We start from the raw sequence: 23,711 nt of genomic DNA, 5'->3' as shown, positions 1-23,711 counted from the left end.
CAACATACCTATGTCATTACCCATCAACAGGAAGTCATCCACATATAAGACAAGGAAAATGATAGCACTATCACTAACCTTCTTATATACACATGGCTCATCCTCATTTTTGATAAAACCAAAGGATTTAATGGCTTCATCAAAACGGATGTTCCAACTCCTCGAAGCTTGTTTCAACCCATAAATGGATCGCTTTAGCTTGCATACCTTGGAACCATCTTGGGATTCAAAATCCCTATGTTGTTCCATGAAAATGTTTTCTTCAATGTATCCATTGAGAAAAGCTATTTTGACATCCATCTGCCAAATGTCATAATCATAGTATGCAACTATTGCTAATAAAATCCTAATTGATTTAAGCATGGCAACAGGCGAGAAAATCTCCTCATAGTCGATTCCTTGCCTTTGGCGAAACCCTTTCGCTACTAGCCTTACCTTATAGGTCTCTACCTTTCTATCAGAACCAACTTTCTTCTTGAAAACCCATTTGTTCCCTATAGGTGCAATACCTTCAGGTGGGTCAACAAGATCCCAAACTTGATTCTTATACATGGAATTAATCTCAGATTTCATAGCATCAATCCATTTTGAAGAGTCTATATCTGATATAGCTTCTTCATAGGTAAGTGGATCATCTCCATGATTTACTTCTTCATGAGTAGACAACTCTTGTTCTTCTTCATGAAGAAAACCATATCTCATTGGTGGGTGAGATATCCTAGTTGTTCTACAAGGAACAGCTGTAGATGTTTCATCAACGGGTATAGGTTGACTAGATGGCTCTATATCAATCTGATCTGTTGGTTGGTCAGAATTCTCCAATTCTAACTCTATTTGCCTTCCTTTGCCTCCTTCTTGAACAAACTGTTGTTCAAGAAATGTGGCATCTCTACTTATCACAACCTTTTGTGAAGTAGGCAAATAAAAATAATATCCAAAACTATCTTTTGGATATCCAACAAATTGACCTTTTTCTAATATAGTCTCCAATTTATCAGTGTTCAGCTTTACCCCAAATCTTAACATGCTTAAGACTTGGTTTTCTCCCATGCCATATCTCATAAGGTGTGGAAGAAACTGATTTTGATAGAATCCTATTCAGAATATACAAAGCTGATTCTATTGCAAATCCCCAAAAGGAGATTGGCATATCAGTATAGCTCATTATACTACGTACCTTATCCAATAGGGTACGATTTCTCCTTTCAGATACACCATTCAGTTGTGGCGTTCCTGGAGGAGTCAGCTGAGAAACAATGCCATGCTCTCTCAAGTATTCATCAAATTCAGTACTCAAATATTCACCTCCACGATCTGATTGAAGAGCTTTAGTACTCTTTCCTGTTTGATTTTCTACTTCAGATTTAAATTCTTTGAACTTTTCAAAGGATTCATGTTTGTATTTCATCAAATACAAATACCCAAATCTTGATTTATCATCAGTAAAGGTAATAAAATAATGAAAGCCCCCTCTAGCCATTTCTTTAAATGGACCACATACATCACTATGTATTAGCTCCAAAATATTTTCAGCTCTTAGCCCTTGTCCAACAAAGGGTGATCTAGTGATTTTGCCCTAAAGGCAAGATTCATAAGTTGGAGTAGGCTCAGAGCTTAATGAGGATAGAATCCCCATTTTCTCCAGTTTTGCAATCCTATCTTCTGCAACATGACATAACCTTAAGTGCCAAATATATTTTGAACTTGAGTTGGTTTTCACCATGGCATTGCATTCATTTAGATCACTTGCATTCAATTTGTGTTTGTCATTATTATCCAAATAATAAAGACCATCATTCATATAACCCGAACCAACATATTTATTTCCAAAATAAATTTCCAAACATCATCTGTGAACTGAAATTCATAGCCATTTCTAGTCAAAGTAGATATAGAAATGATGTTCTTAAAAGCATCAAGTACATATAAAATATTATCCAAACACAAAACATGTCCAAACATGTAAAAAGATTTAGATCCTATGGCTAAAGCTTCAACAGTTGAGCCATTGCCAATCCGGACTCTAATATCTTGAGAACGCAAGTCGCCATCGCTTGCTAGTTCCCGCATATCATTAGAAATGTGAGAACCGCACCAGATCTAAAACCCAAGTCGTAGATGAACTATGAGTATCATCATAATCTAAATAACAAGATATGGACATACCTTCCAAGGTGTATCCTTTTGTCTTTCGGAGAAGCAAGATACTCAGGCGGTTCCTTTTCCAAAGGCCCATCCTTTGGCAAGGGAAACACTTTCCTTTGCCTCCATCACTTTAGTCTTCCTTTCTGCTTAGCTATTTTCTTGGAAGGACCAGAACTGAGGTTTCTTTTTCTTATTGCCCTTCTTCTTGTTGGAATTTCTAGCAGAAAAAGATGCAATCAAAGCTACCTCTTTTCCTTTATTGCTCAGCATATTCTTTTGAGCAATTACCAGCATGTTGAGTAAACCAGCTAAGGTGCATTCTGTTTAGTCATATGGAAATTTGTCACAAAATTCCCAAAGACTTAGGAAGGATCAAGGATCAAATCCGTCTTTAGTTGGAAATCCATGTTGAAGTCAAGATGTTCCAATTGCTCAATCAGCCGAATCATCTTGTGGACATGATCCCCAACATTCTGTCCCTCAGACATTCTCACACGGAATAGCTATCTAGATATCTCATACCTAGCATTCCTGCTGTGCTCACCATACAACTCTTGTAGGTGAAGGAGGATCTCACTCGCACTCTGCATGTTCTCATGTTGCTTCTGTAACTCATTACTCATGGAAGCAAGCATGTAACACTTAGCTCTCATATCATGCTCTTTCCACTTGTCCAAAGTTTCATGTTTCTCTTGTGTGGCCTCTGGAGGTAAGGGACCAGGAACATTTGAATCTAGAACATATCCTATATGTTTAAGGTTCAGAACAAGTTTCAAATTTCTTAGCCAATCAGACAGATTAGGTCCTGCCAACCTATTGTGATCAAGTATGCTTGCAAGGATATTGGATGGTGGTGGTTGTTTTGTGCTCATTTTTATTAGAAAATTAACTGCAGAAAATAGCCAGATTCATTAGTAAATGTATCATGTAATTAACCAAAATGATTATGGTCTTTTAATCAAATTGGTCCTCCCACTAACTTAGCGAATCCTACACTTCCAAAGTTGAAAACGGAAATCCTAGTTGGATGGATTTCTAGTGGGTGATTGAATTCTTATAATTCTATTGATCATCCTCAGGCACATCCAATATTGGAATTACAATAAACTATAAGTGAGCAACTCCTTGACCATCACATCTCATGTGAGGTTCAATCCTTTATCTAGTCCCTAATGCTCAAAATCTCAGGTACATCCATTATTGACTTATCTTGCATTAGTTAAGTTGATCCCATTGAGCCAGTAATTATGCAAATAATTTTAATGTCCTCAGGTACATCCAATATTGGCCACTAAACCATTTACATATTTACAACATCTCATGCTTAACAATTATTCTTAAGAAAATCTCTTAAATTAATTGCATCTTATGCAACTATTTAAAATTTCTTAAAATAATTGCCCCAATGGGGGGCCTATGTTATAATTACTTTAATTATAACATTTCCAACTTAATCGTTTGTTTGGAAGATTTTATGGTCATTCTAATTACTATTAAGGTCTCACTTTGCACATTATCCAATTAGCATGCATATATCATATAATAGCATACATTCCCATACATCTCATGCATTCATGGATAAGCAATAAATATGGTATGATCATGGACTTTCTAAGGGATTCAATTCTGAGCCACCAAGAATTGAATCAGGGCATTCCTAGGTGCATTTCATTCATTCATTCATTTTACAAGAGTTGCTGAAGGAGTACATAATCAACACTTGATCTTGAATTCCTCCCACTGGTCCCACCAATGCTCTTGACCTCCTTGAACTTCTTGTAATCCAATATTACATAGTAATCCTTGGCATACCAAGGCAAATTTACAAGAACTTAAATAAATGAAATTACAACCCAAAAATTATTACAAACTTAATAATACATGCCCAAAATAAATTAAAATAAATTAATTAATTTATAATCCCAAAGAAACATAAAAGAAATAAATCTAATCACATTGGTCTTTTATAGTCCATGATCATCCATCATGCATATCACTATTTAACAATTAAATAAAACATACATACTTAAATTAAATTGAATATCTCATATTCAACTTAAAAATCCATATTTGAATATGATTCAAATAAATTTAAAAATTCAGATTTGAATCTCATTCAAACAAATTTAAAAATTCAGATTTGAATCACATTCAAACAACTTTAAAAATTCAGATTTGAATCACATTCAAACATTTTTTTAAAAATCAGATTTGAATCACATTCAAACATTTTTTTTTTAAATTAGATCTGAATTTTATTCAATCAATTTTAAAAAATCAGATTTAAATATGATTCAAACAACTTTAAAAATTCAGATTTGAATCACATTCAAATAACTTTTAAAATTCAGATTTGAATCACATTCAAACAATTTTTAAAATTCTTATTTGAATTATAATTTAATTGTGTGATAAAATTCTAATTAAACAATTTAATTAGATATAAAATGGATCTTAGATCATACAACAATTGCACATTCAACATCCGTTTACCTTTGCACACCATTGTGGTGCATCAACCATCCACTCCATGGTGTTCATCATTTGTGCCGCCACCTTGGCTTTGCAACCAGCAATGAACTTTTGATCTCATGATCAAACACACAATTAAATCATATAAACATCAATCTAAATGGCAAATATAGTGGCTCTGATACCAATTGAAGGAACGAAAGCGTGAAAAACATAAGTTTGTACCATTGAATTTAAAAATTTTCACCGAGGGTCACATGCATCATGCAAGATTTATTTTTATCTATTTGATTTCAATGATAAACAACATATTAAAACTCTTTTAATATCTTTTTGGATCTATATTTGCCATTTAAGATTTTAAAATTAATTAAATTAATTTTAGAACCCTAGATTAAATCAAGAACGATTACACTAACTTCTTGATGCACTGCAGCGTGTCTGCTCCTTTGAGATTCGTCTTCAGGACACCAGATGTTGTCCCTCTAGCTTGTCCACACCAAGAACACCTATGGTAGCCCTTGAACAGCTTCTAAAGCCTTTTCTATTAATTAGAAATTCAAGTTCTGCCTTTTAAGAGATTAGAGATGTAAACAGGACACTAGAAACAATTTCTAGTGTTCTTAATTCAAGAGATTGATGGCTAATCTCTTTGAATTGATGAGAGATGAAGAAGAATATATGAAAAGCCTCAAAGTGGTGTGACAAAGGAGAGGAGTGGCTGCTGGTTATTTTTCTTTTCATAACCACACTTAAATAGCTAGGTTAACACATTAAACCCTTGCCACATGTCACCCTTTGATTAGCTCTAGGTTTAAGTGACCATATCACATTGTGCTAAGTATCAAACCTATATTTAATCTTGATTTTAATCATCTTACATGATTAAAAAAACATTTGGCAAGCTTATGTGTAATCCCATGTATCACCATCTCATGGTGCTATGTGTCACACTGTGAAATGACCAAAATGCCCCTATGTCTTAATTTTGAGTTCTTAATCCAAAATAATTATTTTTCTTCTTCTAATTAATTTATATCAAATATAAATTAATTAATTAATCTCTATTAATTAATTTCTCATTAATTAAATTCATATTTAAACACTTTAAATATAAATTTAATTTATACTACACATCCAATAATCTAGATTTGGTTTCAAGTCATGCTAGGGACTTTGCAATTTAATTGCAAACCAAACCTATTTAATTAATCAATTAAACTCTTTAATTAATTAATTAAATCATATTCAAATAAGTGATAACTTGTGTATGTGTGTGACTTACTAGGCTCATCACTAATTGGCAATGAGACATGATATCAACTCTTAATATCATCAGAACTCTTTCTTGCCATAAATGATTTCTCTAAATCATTTTATGCACCTCATAAACCATGGTTAACACCTAGCATAGCATGCCATGGCCACCCAATTAGTAATAAGGTTTACCTTAAATGAACCTATAATCATATGTTACCATGCACTAGAATCTCTCTATTACAAAATCCCAGCTCAAGCTGGAGTCATGGTTTATGTCAAACTCCATTTGCTATGAATATTATGTTCTCTTCTAATTCCAGTTCTTAATTAAAAAGATTTTCTCATCATAAACTCTTTTCTGAATAAATCTATCTGTCCTGGCCAGAAACTTGAAACATCAAGAACAATTAAATAAACATAGGATTTTATCTCTATTTACTTAGAGGAACAGATTCCATCTTGATCAACACCTCCCTCCATATATAACTAGTAGGAGCCAACTGTTAGTAGTATGCTCTAGAGCATATCATTTAGTATGTATCTTGTACATAATTTTATTAATAAAAGGCATTTCCACTTTTCTGTTTACATAATATATTTATGTGTAATAGAAAAGGTCCATTGATATTTTGTTAGAAATATTATTCTTAAGTTGTTAAGAATATGAGTGACAATATTTCTAGCACAAAGTATCATAAATAGGTTCACAATCGAGGATACTTCATAACAAGGACATGACTTATCCAGAAAGATTGTATTCATGTTTGTTCTCAAGTTATTTATATGAGATATAAATAAGATGGAATGGTGAGTCTCATGCCATATAACAAACATGATAGGCACTTATAAATAATAAGTAGGCTGAACCAGTGACACTTATGACAAGCATATGGAGTTTACTCTTGTCAATGTTTTGTCATAAATCATATCAGAGCATATAATCTGTAGACCTGAGATAGCACAGTTATCTTATATATAGGTAGTTTGAGTTTGATACTTCTTTCATACTTGTACTATGTATGGGTATATGGGCATATGTTGGCTCCTACTAGTTATATATGGAGGTAGGTGTTGATCAAGATGGAATTTATTCCTCTAAGTAAATAGAGATAAATCCTATGTTCATTTAATTGTTCTTGATGTTTCAAGTTCCTGGCCAGGACAGATAGATTTATTCAGAAAAGAGTTTCTGATGAGAAAATCTTTTTAGTCAAGAACTGGAATTAAAAGAGAATATAATATTCATAGCAAATGGAGTTTGACATAAACCATGACTCCAGCTTGAGTTGGGATTTTGTAACAGAGAGATTCTAGTGCATGGTAACATATGATTCTAGGTTCATTTAAGGTAAACCTTATTACTAATTGGGTGGCCATGGCATGCTATGCTAGGTGTTACCATGGTCTATGAGGTGCATAAAATGATTTAGAGAAATCATTTATGGTAAGAAAGAGTTCTAATGATATTAAGAGTTAATATTATGTCTCATTGCCAATTAGTGATGAGCCTAGTAAGTCACACACATACACAAGTTATCACCTATTTAAATATGATTTAATTAATTAATTAAAGAGTTTAATTGATTAATTAAATATGTTTGGTTTGCAATTAAATTGCAAAGTCCCTAGCATGACTTGAAACCAAATCTAGATTATTGGATGTATAATATAAGTTAAATTTATATTTAAAGTGTTTAAATATGAATTTAATTAATGAGAAATTAATTAATAGAGATTAATTAATTAATTTATATTTGATATAAATTGATTAGAAGAAGAAAAATAATTATTTTGGGTTAAGAACTCAAAATTAAGACACAGGGGCATTTTGGTCATTTCACAGTGTGACACGTGGCATCATGAGATGGTGACATATGGGATTACACATAAGCTTGCCAAATGTTTTTTAATCATGTAAGATGATTAAAATCAAGATTAAATATATGTTTGACACTTGGCACAATGTGATTGGGTCACTTAAACCTAGAGCTAATCAAAGGGTGACATGTGGCAAGGGTTTAATGTGTTAACCTAGCTATCTAAGTGTTGTTATGAAAAGAAAAGCAACTAGCAGCCACTCCTCTCCTTTGTCACGCCACTTTGAGGCTTTTCATCTATTCTTCTTCATCTCTCATCAATTCAAAGAGATTAGCCATCAATCTCTTGAATTAAGAACACTAGAAATTGTTTCTAGTGTCCTGTTTACATCTCTAATCTCTTAAAAGGCAGAACTTGAATTTCTAATTAATAAAAAAAGCTTTAGAAGCTGTTCAAGGGCTGCCATAGGTGTTCTTGGTGTGGACAAGCTAGAGGGACAACATCTGGTGTCCTGAAGACGAATCTCAAAGGCGTAGGCAGGCTGCAGTGCATCAAGAGGTTAGTGTAATCATTCTTGATTTAATCTAGGGTTCTAAAATTAATCTAATTAATTTTAAAATCTTAAATGGCAAATACAGATCCAAAAACATATTAAAAGAGTTTTAATATGTTGTTTATCATTGAAATCAAATAGATAAAAATAAATCTTGCATGATGCATGTGACTCTAGGTGAAAATTTTTGAATTCAATGGTATAAACTTGTGTTTTTCACGCTTCCGTTCCTTCACCAACACATGCCCATATACCCATACATAGTACAAGTGTGAAAGCAGTATCAAACTCAAACTACCTATATACAAGATAAATGTGCTATCTCAGGTCTAAAGATTATATGCACTGATATGATTTATGACAAAACATTGACAAGAGTAAACTCCATGTGCTTATCATAAGTGTCACTGGTTCAGCCTACTTATCATTTATAAGTGCCTATCATGTTTGTTATATGGCATGAGACTCACCATTCCATCTTATTTATATCTCATATAAATAATTTGGGAACAAACATAAATACAATCTTTCTGGATAAGTCATGTCCTTATTATGAAGTATCCTCGATTGTGCACCTATTTATGATACTTTGTGCTAGAAATATTGTCACTCATATTCTTAACAACTTAAGAATAATATTTCTAACAAAATATCAATGGACCTTTTCTATTACACATAAATATATTATGTAAACGGAAAAGTGGAAATGCCTTTTATTAATAAAAATATGTACAAGATACATACTAAATGATATGCTCTAGGGCATACTACTAACAGATAAGAGGTGCTAAATCATGACTCGACAGTCAAGTTAAGGAAGAAGATAAGATTGAGGAATAAAATAATTAAAGTTAAGCTGTGGAAAAAAAAAAACAAATAGAACAGTAAGAAATGAGAAAAACACTAGATGAGGAATTGCCACTAGGGCAAACAACCTACTTAAGACGCGTAACAATATCCCGAACTATTTTATCAAGAAGGAAATAAGTTAAACAAAAGCAAACAAGATAGTACAAAATGGCACATAGGCCTTGGTCATAAATGGAGATGGTAAGATAATGGTTATGGACCTATGGCCTAGAAAGGGATAAGCAGTTCATATATGACCAACAAGGTCATTTAAAAAAAAAAAAAGACTACAAAGGAAAATAATTGCTAAAACAACAGCAAGAAAAGACTAAAATATTCTAAACTAAACTGAAGGTTGCATCAAATGATCAAGAGGTTTGATAAGAAAAGAGTAAAACTAAGTTCTCACCCATAAGATCGTACGAGGTCCTAGAAAGAGTGGATCCACTAGCACACAGATTTGCTTACCTCTAAAATTGAAATGAATTTGAATCTAAATTATGATAGAAGTTCATAAGAAACTTGGCACACGAGGTGAACAATCGATGAGTAAATAGTATTGGTTAAAGTGCTAAGGAACCATCATTCAGGTTAGGAAGCTACTTAGGAGCATGAATAGGACACAAGGAGACAGCACCCACAGCTGTTCAGAGACTGATACCAGATAAAATTTCGAGGACGAAATTATTTTAAGGGGGGAAGAATTGTAACACCCCTATTTGCATAGCCTGGTATATGTTACTGTTCTGATGACTGGTATCGGTTCGAACAATTAAGAGGATTAGAACTGTGTTTAAGATACCTAGAAAAGCCCTGATCGAAAATAAATAGTGACTACTATTAGTAGTATGCCCTAAAGCATATCATTTAGTATGTATCTTGTACATTATTTTATTAATAAAAGGCATTTCCACTTTTCCGTTTACATAATATATTTATAGTGTAATAGAAAAGGTCCATTGATATTTTGTTAGAAATATTATTCTTAAGTTGTTAAGAATATGAGTGATAATATTTCTAGCACAAAGTATCATAAATAGGTTCACAATCGAGGATACTTCATAATAAGGACATGACTTATCCAGAAAGATTGTATTCATATTTGTTCCCAAGTTATTTATATGAGACATAAATAAGATGGAATGGTGAGTCTCATGCCATATAACAAACATGATAGGCACTTATAAATGATAAGTAGGCTGAACCAGTGACACTTATGACAAGCATATGGAGTTTACTCTTGTTAATGTTTTGTCATAAATCATATCAGTGCATATAATCTTTAGACCTGAGATAGCACAGTTATCTTGTATATAGGTAGTTTGAGTTTGATACTGCTTTCATACTTGTACTATGTATGGGTATATGGGCATATGTTGGCTCCTACTAGTTATATATGGAGGTAGGTGTTGATCAAGATAGAATCTATTCCTCTAAGTAAATAGAGATAAAATCCTATGTTCATTTAATTGTTCTTGATGTTTCAAGTTCCTGGCCAGGACAGATAGATTTATTCAGAAAAGAGTTTCTGATGAGAAAATCTTTTTAGTCAAGAACTGGAATTAAAAGAGAACATAATATTCATAGCAAATGGAGTTTGACATAAACCATGACTCCAGCTTGAATTGGGATTTTGTAACAGAGAGATTCTAGTGCATGGTAACATATGATTATAGGTTCATTTAAGGTAAACCTTATTACTAATTGGGTGGCCATGGCATGCTATGCTAGGTGTTAACCATGGTCTATGAGGTTCATAAAATGATTTAGAGAAATCATTTATGGTAAGAAAGATTTCTGATGATATTAAGAGTTGATATCATGTCTCATTGCCAATTAGTGATGAGCCTAGTAAGTCACACACATACACAAGTTATCACCTATTTAAATATGATTTAATTAATTAGTTAAAGAGTTTAATTGATTAATTAAATAGGTTTGGTTTGCAATTAAATTGCAAAGACCCTAGTATGACTTGAAACCAAATCTAGATTATTGGATGTATAATATAAGTTAAATTTATATTTAAAGTATTTAAATATGAATTTAATTAATGAGAAATTAATTTGTACAGATTAATTAATTAATTTATATTTGATATAAATTAGAATAAAAAAATAATTATTTTGGGTTAAGAACTCAAAATTAAGACATAGGGGCATCTTGGTCATTTCACAGTGTGACACGTGGAAACATGAGATGGTGACACATGGTGTAACACCCTCCCGGTAACCACTCCGTACATTCTACTGTTCTGGTGACCGGTGTCGGTCCGGACAGCTAGAACGTCCAGAAAAATATTTAAACTAAAGTCAGGAACCATAATTAACTCAAATATTAATAAGAAACACTTAGTAAAAATTTTAGAAATAAAATACAACCAAGCAAAATGAGCCGGTGCCCAAACGATGGGTAACCGGAGGGAAGATGCGGTTCTCGCAACGAGGAGCCCTAGACCCGGGGGAAAAATTATAAAATAATTTTTGGGACTCCAGAGAAGGGTAATTGAGGTTCCCATGGCATTAGAATGCCAAGAAAATACCTATAAAAATTTTTCAATCGGTACTAACGATTTTGACCCGTTAAGCCAAACGGAGGGCATTTTGGTCATTTCGCCTTCCGAGGTGATTTTTGGCCGACTTGTCCAGTTGAGTAAATAATTAATATAACGTAAAATATAAATAAACATTACTAGAAATTAAATTGAAAATGAGTAGTGGAGGAAAGAAAAGAAAATAAGGAAAAAAGGTATTTATGACATCATGATGATGTCATTAAGAAAACAATGACCAATCAAAATTAAACTATTATTTGACTAACTATTAAAAGAGATAAGAGAAGACCAAATTGGCAAAAATTGCAGCAGTCATCCTCCCCAAAACAAACCAGCCGAAACACACTAGAACCCTCCTCCATTGATGTTCACTTCAAACCTTCAATTCCCTCCTTCATTTCACCCTAAAACCCTAGTTTCCTTTCACTAAAATTTGTCCTAGCACCTTGCATAATCTTTTGGCAGCCAAGAAGAAGAAAGAAAGTGAAGCTTTCTCAAGCTTGGATTGGCATACAACAAGGTTAGTGCATATATACACTTAAAACTTTTAATTTCTATGTTAAGGACTTGAAACCAACAAGTATTTGTGAATGAAATGAACCAAACTCATGTGTATGTCCAATATAGAATTCGGCAGCCCTATTGAAGGTATAGGAATAAGTGTTTTGTTGGTCTTAAAGTGGACTAAAAATGATGTTGAGGATATATATATATATATATATATATATATATATATATATATATATATAGGTGATGAATTGGTATGCTAACTAAGGCACCTTGTAGAAATTATATTGTGAAGCTAGGGTTTTGGGAAGTAAAAATTAGCTTGGCTTATGAAATTGTTAAAGTACATCCTAATGGTCAATTAGTGACCATTTGAAGGAATTTGACCTTAATTGGGACTGGAATGAAGCATGGCAAAGGGAAGGTGTGTGCTGCCTAGAGGGTGCAGAATGGTGACTGAAAATTCAGTCCAATTACATAGCCATAACTTTGGCTGTGTTAGTCCAATTGGTGTTTGGCCAATTGGACATGAAACTAGGTTTATAATGGCACATTTTTGCTGAAGAAACCATGCCCAAAGGACCAAAGCAAGAGGACCAAAACTTGGCCCCAATCCGGAACCCTGAAACTGATTCTGCAGAATTGGCCAAATGAATAGTAACTGTTCATTTGGCCATAACTCACTGTAGATTTGGTCAATTGACCTGAAATTTTTACAGCAACAAGTTAAGACATAGACAAACAACTTTCATGAAGGAACCTACCCCAAATTATGGCCAGAACCCATCCAACCAAGTGACTCTAGTTACTGTTCATGCACTGTAGATATGGTAATTTTCTGCAGAATGCACATTCGGCCAGCTTGGGTCTTTGGACCATATCTAGAGCTACAAAACTCCAAATGGAGTGATTCAAAAAAGGAAATTCAACTAGACAAAATAAGGAACAACTTTCATGTTTTACATTTCTTCAAATTCCTACAGTAACAGTGTCCAATGGAACAGTGAAGTTGACTCACCAAAACTGAAAATTCTGCTTGTGTTGAGTTACACTTTGAAATGGTATTAACACTTAATGCCAACAAGTTTTAAACACCAAATGTGGTATGTTGGGAGTGCCAAAGTCAATGAACATATTTTTTATCCAAAAGTCAACATTTTTGTTGACCAATGAGGTGAATAGTAACACCAAAACATGAAATTTACAAATTGAAGAATTTAAAAGTTTCAAATGCCCTAGTATACCTAACAAGATTGGTTTGGATAGTTTGGCATGCCAATAGGGTTCGATTAGCGATCGCACATGGCAAAAATGCCATTCAATGATTTTATGGCTTTTAGCCATTCTGACTTTGCATTGAGACTTGGCCTTGTGCCTAAGATTATTTACAGCTTGGTAGCTGTTCTGTTGCATACCGGGTGATGCATATGCGACCGATGGTGTGACGGCCCGAGGTATTAGATACCCAGTGCCAGTTTACCCGTTATCCAGTCCAGTCGTCTAGTGTAGGTTACTTGGGGTAACTAAATGAATAAAAGTGAACAAAGTTAATGAAATAATGAATATACCAACACCAAACAAAGAAAGCATACACATTCTATACACATTTATTTTCTTGCTATTTTTCTTTATTATATTATTGCACCACTAAGCATTATTGCTTAGCGAGTTGCTTTTGCCACGCGTAGGTACCGGAGATACCGATCGTGAGCCCAGTAGACCACAGACTGGGTGAGTCCATCCGGCAGTTCTGCTCAGTGTCCGTGTCACCTCAACGTCTGCTATGCATTGGTAGGACATTAGGTGCCATTTTGACATTTTGTAACTTAATTTTGTTTTCTCATATGTATTTGAACTTATGTAATATATTTTGATGTTCATGTAAATAATGAAAGTGATGACTATGAATGCAAAATTTGAGCATTTATTTATTGCTTGTATATGAAAAAGGGATGTTTGAGAAATGACAAGGTTATTGAGAACTGAAATTGAGAAATATTGATGAGATTGTGGATATTGGAGTTGAGATGATGGAATACAAATATTGGAAGTGTTTTTAACAGGTTCCGAAGAACTGTTTTCTCCATTTTTAGCCGGTACTCCGCCGGATTTTCTTTAAAATCTTCGGAACCTCAAATGAATAATAATTTTGATAAATGGCTTAAATAAATCATATTTCATAAATTGGTTTCAAAGGCATGACACAAATTAAGTAAGGTATATTAGAGTGTGCCAGTACACCGTGTGGCATTGCTTACTCGGGTATACTGTACACGGGTAAGGGGTGTCACATTTAGTGGTATCAGAGCACGGTTTAGGTGTTTCTGGGCCTCGATTGAGTCCATACCATGCATTGCATTTGTAAGAGTCGAGGTGACACTAACGCAGATCTGTTTATCTTTCTTATTTTGAATAGGATATGGATCCTTCATCTCAGAGAGCCGTTGAGGAGGAAGTGGAGAGTCATGCTCCACTGCAGCGGTGAGACTGGGGCATGAGAGAATCTGCTCGGCTCAAGCGAGCACCTCAGCCTCCACAGGCCATGTTCCAACAAATGGCCGACTTCTTTAGACAAATGGCCGGGGTAATGCCAGCACCACCACCACCACCAGCTCCACAGCAGAAATCACACCTGGAAAGGCTAAGGAAGTTTGGAGCTGTGGACTTCTATGGCAAGAGAGAAGATGACTCTGTTGCAGTCGAGAATTGGTTGAACAGAACAGGCAGAGTACTAAAACAACTCCACTGCACTCCAGAGCAAAACCTGGAAGCTGCCATCTCTTTACTGCAAGATGATGCATATGAGTGGTGGGACACCGTGTCCAGTGAAGTGCAGCCAGAAGCTGTAACTTGGGACTTCTTTCTCTCTGAGTTCAAGAAGAAATATGTGGGTACTGTATACCTGGAAGAGAGAAGAAGAGAATTTATTAACCTGAGGCAGAGACAATTATACGAGGTTGAGTATGAGAAAGAATTCGTCCGATTAAGCCGCTATGGAAGGGAGATAGTCCCAAATGAAGCTGAAAGATGCAAGAGATTTGAAGAGGGACTAAATGACAACATCAAGATCCAGCTCACTGCCTTGGGAATCACAGAATTTACCAAGTTAGTGGAAGCTGCAATAAAGGTGGAAAAAGTAAGAATTAGTGAACAGACCAGAAGGGATAGACAACAGAAGAGGGGACCAGGTCAGTCTAGTTCCGCTCCTGGATTTGGGAAGAAGTTTAAGGGTCCTCCTGCACAGAGTTCGGGTCAGCCACAAGGCCAGGGTTAGTCTCAGGGGCCCAGGCCACAGTTCACCCCTAGGAGAGGTCAGTCCACACCATCAGTGGGCAGCTCTCCAGGGATGGGGTTCAGGGGACCAGCCCCAGCATCTTCTGCGTGTCCACACTATCAGAAATGGCATAAGGGTGAGTGTTGGAGAGTGGTAGTGCGTGCTTGAGGTGTGGGTCAGTGAGCATCGGTTGAGAAACCGCCCACGCAGAACTACTACAATTGCTCCAACACAAGCGACAGACTGCTCTGCACCACGAGAGGTAGAAAATCGGCAAGTCCGAGGTCATTGGACCATCACGAAGGCTCGCATCGAGCCAGCAGAGAGGCCTGACGGAGACCACCAGCAAGGTCTTATGCTATTAGAGCTCAGGAGGAGCAAGATGCCCCGGACGTCATCAGGGGTACGTTCTTCCTCTACAATACTCCTGTGCATGCATTGGTGGATCCAGGATCCACTCATTCCTACATTTGCATCAACCTACCCGTAGAAAGGGGATCGATAGGGAGAGTGACCAAGACATTCGGTCACTAATCCATTGGGTCACAGTGTAGTGGTGAACAAAGTGTACAAGGGTTGCCCGTTAAGGATTCAGGGGTATGAATTCTTGGCAGACCTGATTGAGTTGCCTTTCCATGAGTTTGACGTGATTTTGGGAATGGACTGGTTGTCACGTCATCAGGCAATAGTTGATTGCAAACTGAAGAGGATTTCTCTAAAAACTCCAGAGGGTAATGAAATTACAGTTGTGGGTGAAAGGACAGATTTCTTGTCCAATGTCAACTCGACCATCATTGCAAGAAGAATGATGAGAAAAGGTGAAGCCTACCTAGCACATGTGGTGGATACTAGGCGAGCTAAGCCAAACTTGAGTGACATACCCACAGAAGAGACTTCCCAGGTATTTCTGAAGAGTTGCACAGTTTGCCACCAGAAAGGGAAGTCGAATTTGCTATTGAGACACTGCCGGGTACAGCACCCATTTCCATTGCTCCTTATAGGATGGCACCCACTGAATTGAGAGAGTTGAAAACTCAGTTGCAAGAGTTGTTAGATAAGGGGTTCATACGCCCCAGTGTGTCACCATGGGGAGCTCCAGTGCTGTTTGTAAAGAAGAAGGATGGGACTTTGAGGCTATGTATTGATTACCGGCAGTTGAATAAAGTGACTGTGAAGAACAAATATCCGTTGCCTAGAATTGATGATCTGTTTGATCGATTGAAGGGAAGCGAGTATTTTCTAAGATTGATCTCAGATCAGGGTATCATCAGTTGAGGGTGAAGGATGCAGATGTGCCAAAGACTGCATTCAAGACCCGATATGGGCATTATGAGTTCCTAGTGATGCCCTTTGGCCTAACAAATGCACCAGCAGCATTCATGGACCTTATGAACCGTATCTTCCATCCATACTTAGATCGGTTCGTAGTGGTCTTTATTGATGATATTTTGGTGTATTCCAAGACCAGGGAAGAACATGATGAGCATTTGAGGATTGTTCTGCAAACTCTGAGAGAAAAGAAGCTGTATGCTAAGTTGTCCAACTGTGACTTTTGGCTGAATGAGATTGCATTCCTTGGACACATAGTGTCAGCTGATGGGATTAGGGTGGATCCCAAGAAAATAGAAGCAGTGATGGAATGGAAGCCTCCCAGGAATACAACTGAGGTCAGAAGCTTCTTGGGGCTAGCTGGGTATTACAGAAGATTTGTGAAGGGATTTTCCCTAATAGCTGCTCCAATGACCAAGTTGTTACACAAGAATGTCGATTTATTTGGAATGACAAATGTCAGACCAGTTTTGAGAGGTTGAAGGCTATGTTGACAGAGGCACCAGTGTTAACACAGCCATTGTCAGGAAAGGACTTTGTGGTCTACAGTGATGCCTCTCATAATGGGTTAGGGTGTGTATTGATGCAAGAGGGGAAGGTGGTCGCCTATGCCTCCAGGCAGTTGAGGCCACATGAACAGAACTACCCTACCCATGATCTAGAGCTTGCAGCAATTATCTTCGCACTGAAGATATGGAGGCATTACTTGTATGGTGAAAAGTGCTACATTTACACAGACCACAAGAGCCTGAAATATTTGCCAACCTGAAGGAGCTCAACCTTAGAGCGAGGCGATGGATTGAGTTCCTAAAGGATTATGACTGTAATTGACTACCATCACAGGAAGGCAAATGTAGTTCTTGATGCTTTGAGCAGAAAATCCATGAGCACTTTGAGATCATTGAATGCCCGTCTATCTTTGGTTCGAGATGGAGCTATTTTGGCCGAGTTGCAAGTGAGGCCAAACCTGCTACTGATAGATCGGATGGGCAAAAGGCGGATGAGAAGTTAATGGCTATTATGAGCAAGATCTCGAGAGGAAAAGCAATCGACTATGAGGTGAAAGCGGATGGGTGTCTGTACTACAAAGGAAGACTGTGTACCGGATGATGGGGAATTGAAGACCAGTATTCTAAAGAGGCACACACCGGTGTGTATGCTATACACCTGGAAGTACAAAGATGTATCATGATCCAAGCTTGATTGGTGGCACAGTATGAAGAAGGACATAGCCGATTATGTGACTAAATGCTTGACATGTCGGCCAAGTCAAGCAGAACATCAAGTTCCATCGGGTTTGCTACATATCGTATACCGAATGGAAATGGATCGGTCACCATTGATTTTGTAGTGGCTACCTCTCACCGGAGGAAGCATGATGCGGCATGGGTGATAGTTGATAGATTGATAAAGTCAAGACACTTTCGCGATTAGGGTGACTACTCACTAGAGAGGTTAGCGAATTATATATCGCTGAGATAGTTAGATCGCATGGAATTCCACTTTCCATCATATCGATCGAGACCCAAGATTTACATCGAGATTTTGGAAGAAGTTGCATGAATCCTTGGGTACACAACTCCATTTCAAAGACTTTCCATCCTCGACGGATGGGCAATCCGAAAGAGTAATCCGAGTCCTTAAGGATATCTTTGAGGAGTTGTGTCATTGAGTTTGAGGGAAGTTGGGATAGATACCTCCCACTGGCAGAATTTGCATACAACAATAGCTATCAAGCTAGCATCCAAATGGCCCCGTATGAAGCATTATATGGAAGGAAATGTAGAACTCCAGTGTGCTGGACTGAATTGGGCGAAGACAAACTGGTAGGGCCAGACCTGGTGAAACAGACTGAGGAGAAAGTGAAACTAATCAAAGCTAATTTGAAGGTTGCCTCAGACAGACAGAAATCTTATGCCGACCTGAAGAGAAAAGAAATAGAATATGTGGTTGGCGACAAAGTGTTCCTCAAGGTGTCACCATGGAAGAAAGTGTTGAGGTTTCGAAGAAAAGGTAAGTTGAGCCCTAGGTTCATTGGCCCATATGAAGTCATTGAACGTGTGGGTCCAGTGGCCTATAGGCTAGCTTTACCACCAGAGCTGGATAAGATCCACAATGTGTTCCACGTGTCCATGCTCAGAAGATACCGCTCAGACCCTTCACATGTCATCTCCAGAGAAGAAATTGAAATACAACCGGATTTGACATATGAAGAAGAACCTCTACGGATCCTGGCTCGGGAAGTAAAAGAATTGAGGAACAACCAAATTCCACTGGTGAAAGTGCTTTGGAGGCACCACAACACCGAGGAGGCAACTTGGGAAAGTGAAGAAATGATGAGGCAACAGTTCCCTCAACTGTTTGCATCAGGTAAATTTCGAGGACGAAATTTAAATTAGAGGGGAAGAGTTGTAACACCATCCCGGTAACCACTCCGTACATTCTACTGTTCCGGTGACCGGTGTCGGTCCGGACAGCTAGAACGTCCGGAAAAATATTTAAACTAAAGTCAGGAACCATAATTAACTCAAATATTAATAAGAAACACTTAGTAAAAATTTTAGAAATAAAATACAACCAAGCAAAACGAGCCGGTGCCCAAGCGATGGGTAACAGGAGGAAGTTCGGTTCTAACGAGGAGCCCTAGACGCGTGGAAAAAATTATAAAATAATTTTTGGGACTCCAGAGAAGGGTAATTGAGGTTCCCATGGCATTAGAATGCCAAGAAAATACCTAGAAAAATTTTTCAATCGGTACAGACGATTTTGACCCGTTAAGCCAAACGGAGGGCATTTTGGTCATTTCGCCTTCCGAGGTGATTTTTGGCCGACTTGTCCAGTTGAGTAAATAATTAATATAACGTAAAATATGAATAAACATTACTAGAAATTAAATTGAAAATGAGTAGTGGAGGAAAGAAAAGAAAATGAGGAAAAAAGGTATTTATGACATCATGGTGATGTCATTAAGAAAACAATGACCAATCAAAATTAAACTATTATTTGACTAACTATTAAAAGAGATAAGAGAAGACCAAATTGGCAAAAATTGCAGCAGTCATCCTCCCCAAAACAAACCAGCCGAAACACACTAGAACCCTCCTCCATTGATGTTCACTTCAAACCTTCAATTCCCTCCTTCATTTCACCCTAAAACCCTAGTTTCCTTTCACTAAAATTTGTCCTAGCACCTTGCATAATCTTTTGGCAGCCAAGAAGAAGAAATAAAGTGAAGCTTTCTCAAGCTTGGATTGGCATACAACAAGGTTAGTGCATATATACACTTAAAACTTTTAATTTATATGTTAAGGACTTGAAACCAACAAGTATTTGTGAATGAAATGAACCAAACTCATGTGTATGTCCAATATAGAATTCGGCAGCCCTATTGAAGGTATAGGAATAAGTGTTTTGTTGGTCTAAAAGTGGACTAAAAATGATGTTGAGGATATATATATATAGGTGATGAATTGGTATGCTAACTAAGGCACCTTGTAGAAATTATATTGTGAAGCTAGGGTTTTGGGAAGTAAAAATTAGCTTGGCTTATGAAATTGTTAAAGTACATCCTAATGGTCAATTAGTGACCATTTGAAGGAATTTGACCTTAATTGGGACTGGAATGAAGCATGGCAAAGGGAAGGTGTGTGCTGCCTAGAGGGTGCAGAATGGTGACTGAAAATTCAGTCCAATTACACAGCCATAACTTTGGTTGTGTTAGTCCAATTGGTGTTTGGCCAATTGGACATGAAACTAGGTTTATAATGGCACATTTTTGCTGAAGAAACCATGCCCAAAGGACCAAAGCAAGAGGACCAAAACTTGGCCCCAATCCGGAACCACAAACTGATTCTGCAGAATTGGCCAAATGAACAGTAACTGTTCATTTGGCCATAACTCACTGTAGATTTGGTCAATTGACCTGAAATATTTACAGCAACAAGTTAAGACATATACAAACAACTTTCATGAAGGAACCTACCCCAAATTATGGCCAGAACCCATCCAACCAAGTGACTCTAGTTACTGTTCATGCACTGTAGATATGGTAATTTTCTGCAGAATGCACATTCGGCCAGCTTGGGTCTTTGGACCATATCTAGAGTTAAAAAACTCCAAATTGAGTGATTCAAAAAAGGAAATTCAACTAGACAAAATAAGGAACAACTTTCATGTTTTACATTTCTTCAAATTCCTACAGTAACAGTGTCCAATGGAACAGTGAAATTGACTCACCAAAACTGAAAATTCTGCTTGTGTTGAGTTACACTTTGAAATGGTATTAACACTTAATGCCAACAAGTTTTAAACACCAAATGTGGTATGTTGGGAGTGCCAAAGTCAATGAACATATTTTCTATCCAAAAGTCAACATTTTTGTTGACCAATGAGGTGAATAGTAACACCAAAACATGAAATTTACAAATTGAAGAATTTAAAAGTTTCAAATGCCCTAGTATACCTAACAAGATTGGTTTGGATAGTTTGGCATGCCAATAGGGTTCAGTTAGCAGTACTGCACATGGCAAAAATGCCATTCTGTGATTTTATGGCTTTTAGCCATTCTGATTTTGCATTGAGACTTGGCCTTGTGCCTAAGATTATTCTGACTTGGTAGCTCACATTTGCACACCGGTGATGCATATGCGACCGATGGTGTGACGGCCCGAGGTATTAGATACCCAGTGCCAGTTTACCCGTTATCCAGTCCAGTCGTCTAGTGTAGGTTACTTGGGGCAACTAAATGAATAAAAGTGAACAAAGTTAATGAAATAATGAATATACCAACACCAAACAAAGAAAGCATACACATTCTATACACATTTATTTTCTTGCTATTTTTCTTTATTATATTATTGCACCACTAAGCATTATTGCTTAGCGCGTTGCTTTTGCCACGCGTAGGCACCAGAGATACCGATCGTGAGCCCAGTAGACCACAGACTGGGTGAGTCCATCCGGCAGTTCTGCTCAGTGTCCGTGTCACCTCAACGTCTGCTGTGCATTGGTAGGACATTAGGTGTCATTTTGACATTTTGTAACTTAATTTTGTTTTCTCATATGTATTTGAACTTATGTAATATATTTTGATGTTCATGTAAATAATGAAAGTGATGACTATGAATGCAAAATTTGAGCATTTATTTATTGCTTGTATATGAGAAAGGGATGTTTGAGAAATGACAAGGTTATTGAGAACTGAAATTGAGAAATATTGATGAGATTGTGGATATTGGAGTTAAGATGATGGAATACAAATATTGGAAGTGTTTTTAACAGGTTCCGAAGAACTGTTTTCTCCATTTTTAGCCGGTACTCCGCCGGATTTTCTTTAAAATCTTCGGAACCTCAAATGAATAATAATTTTGATAAATGGCTTAAATAAATCATATTTCATAAATTGGCTTCAAAGGCATGACACAAATTAAGTAAGGTATATTAGAGTGTGCCAGTACACCGTGTGGCATTGCTTACTCGGGTATACTGTACACGGGTAAGGGGTGTCACACATGGGATTACACATAAGCTTGCCAAATATTTTTTAATCATGTAAGATGATTAAAATCAAGATTAAATATAGGTTTGACACTAGGCACAATGTGATTGGGTCACTTAAACCTAGAGCTAATCAAAGGGTGACATGTGGCAAGGGTTTAATATGTTAACCTAACTATATAAGTGTTGTTATGAAAAAGAAAAATAACCAGTAGCCACTCCTCTCCTTTGTCACACCATTTTGAGGCTCTCCATCTATTCTTCTTCATCTCTCATCAATTCAAAGAGATTAGCCGTCAATCTCTTGAATTAAGAACACTAGAAATTGTTTCTAGTGTCCTGTTTACATCTCTAATCTCTTAAAAGGTAAAACTTGAATTTCTAATTAATAGAAAAGCTTTAGAAGCTGTTCAAGGGCTGCCATAGGTGTTCTTGGTGTGGACAAGCTAGAGGGACAACATTTGGTGTCCTGAAGACGAATCTCAAAGGCGCAGACACGCTGCAGTGTATCAAGAGGTTAGTGTAATCGTTCTTGATTTAATCTAGGGTTCTAAAATTAATCTGATTAATTTTAAAATCTTAAATGAAAAATATAGATCCAAAAACATATTAAAAGAGTTTTAATATGTTGTTTATCATTGAAATCAAATAGATAAAAATAAATCTTGCATGATGCATGTGACCCTAGGTGAAAATTTTTGAATTCAATGGTATAAACTTGTGTTTTTCACGCTTCCATTCCTTCAATTGGTATCAGAGCCACTATATTTGCCATTTAGATTGATGTTTATATGATTTAATTGTGTGTTTGATTATGAGATCAAAAGTTCATTGCTGGTTGCAAAGCCAAGGTGGCGGCACAAATGATGAACACCATGGTGCGCATGGTTGATGCACCACAATGGTGTGCAAAGGTAAATGGATGGTGAATGTGCAATTGTTGTATGATCTAAGATCCATTTTATTTCTAATTAATTTGTTTAATTAGAATTTTTATCACACAATTAAATTATGATTCAAATCAGAATTTTAAAAATTGTTTGAATATGATTCAAATCTGAATTTTAAAAGTTGTTTGGATGTGATTCAAATCTGAATTTTTAAAGTTGCTTGAATCATATTTAAATCTGATTTTTTAAAATTGATTGAATAAAATTCAGATCTGATTTTTTAAAAAATGTTTGAATGTGATTCAAATATGATTTTTTAAAAAATGTTTGAATGTGATTCAAATCTGAATTTTTAAAGTTGTTTGAATGTAATTCAAATCTGAATTTTTAAATTTGTTTGAATGAGATTCAAATCTGAATTTTTAAATTTATTTGAATCGTATTCAAATCTGGATTTTTAAGTTGAATATGAGATATTCAATTTAATTTAAGTATGTATGTTTTATTTAATTGTTAAATAGTGACATGCATGATGGATGATCATGGACTATAAAAGACCAATGT

The sequence above is a fragment of the Hevea brasiliensis genome, chromosome 12 (genome assembly GCF_030052815.1).
Source record: "Hevea brasiliensis isolate MT/VB/25A 57/8 chromosome 12, ASM3005281v1, whole genome shotgun sequence".
In the NCBI taxonomy this organism is placed as follows: Eukaryota; Viridiplantae; Streptophyta; class Magnoliopsida; order Malpighiales; family Euphorbiaceae; genus Hevea; species Hevea brasiliensis.
Note: the sequence above shows the minus strand (reverse complement) of the source record.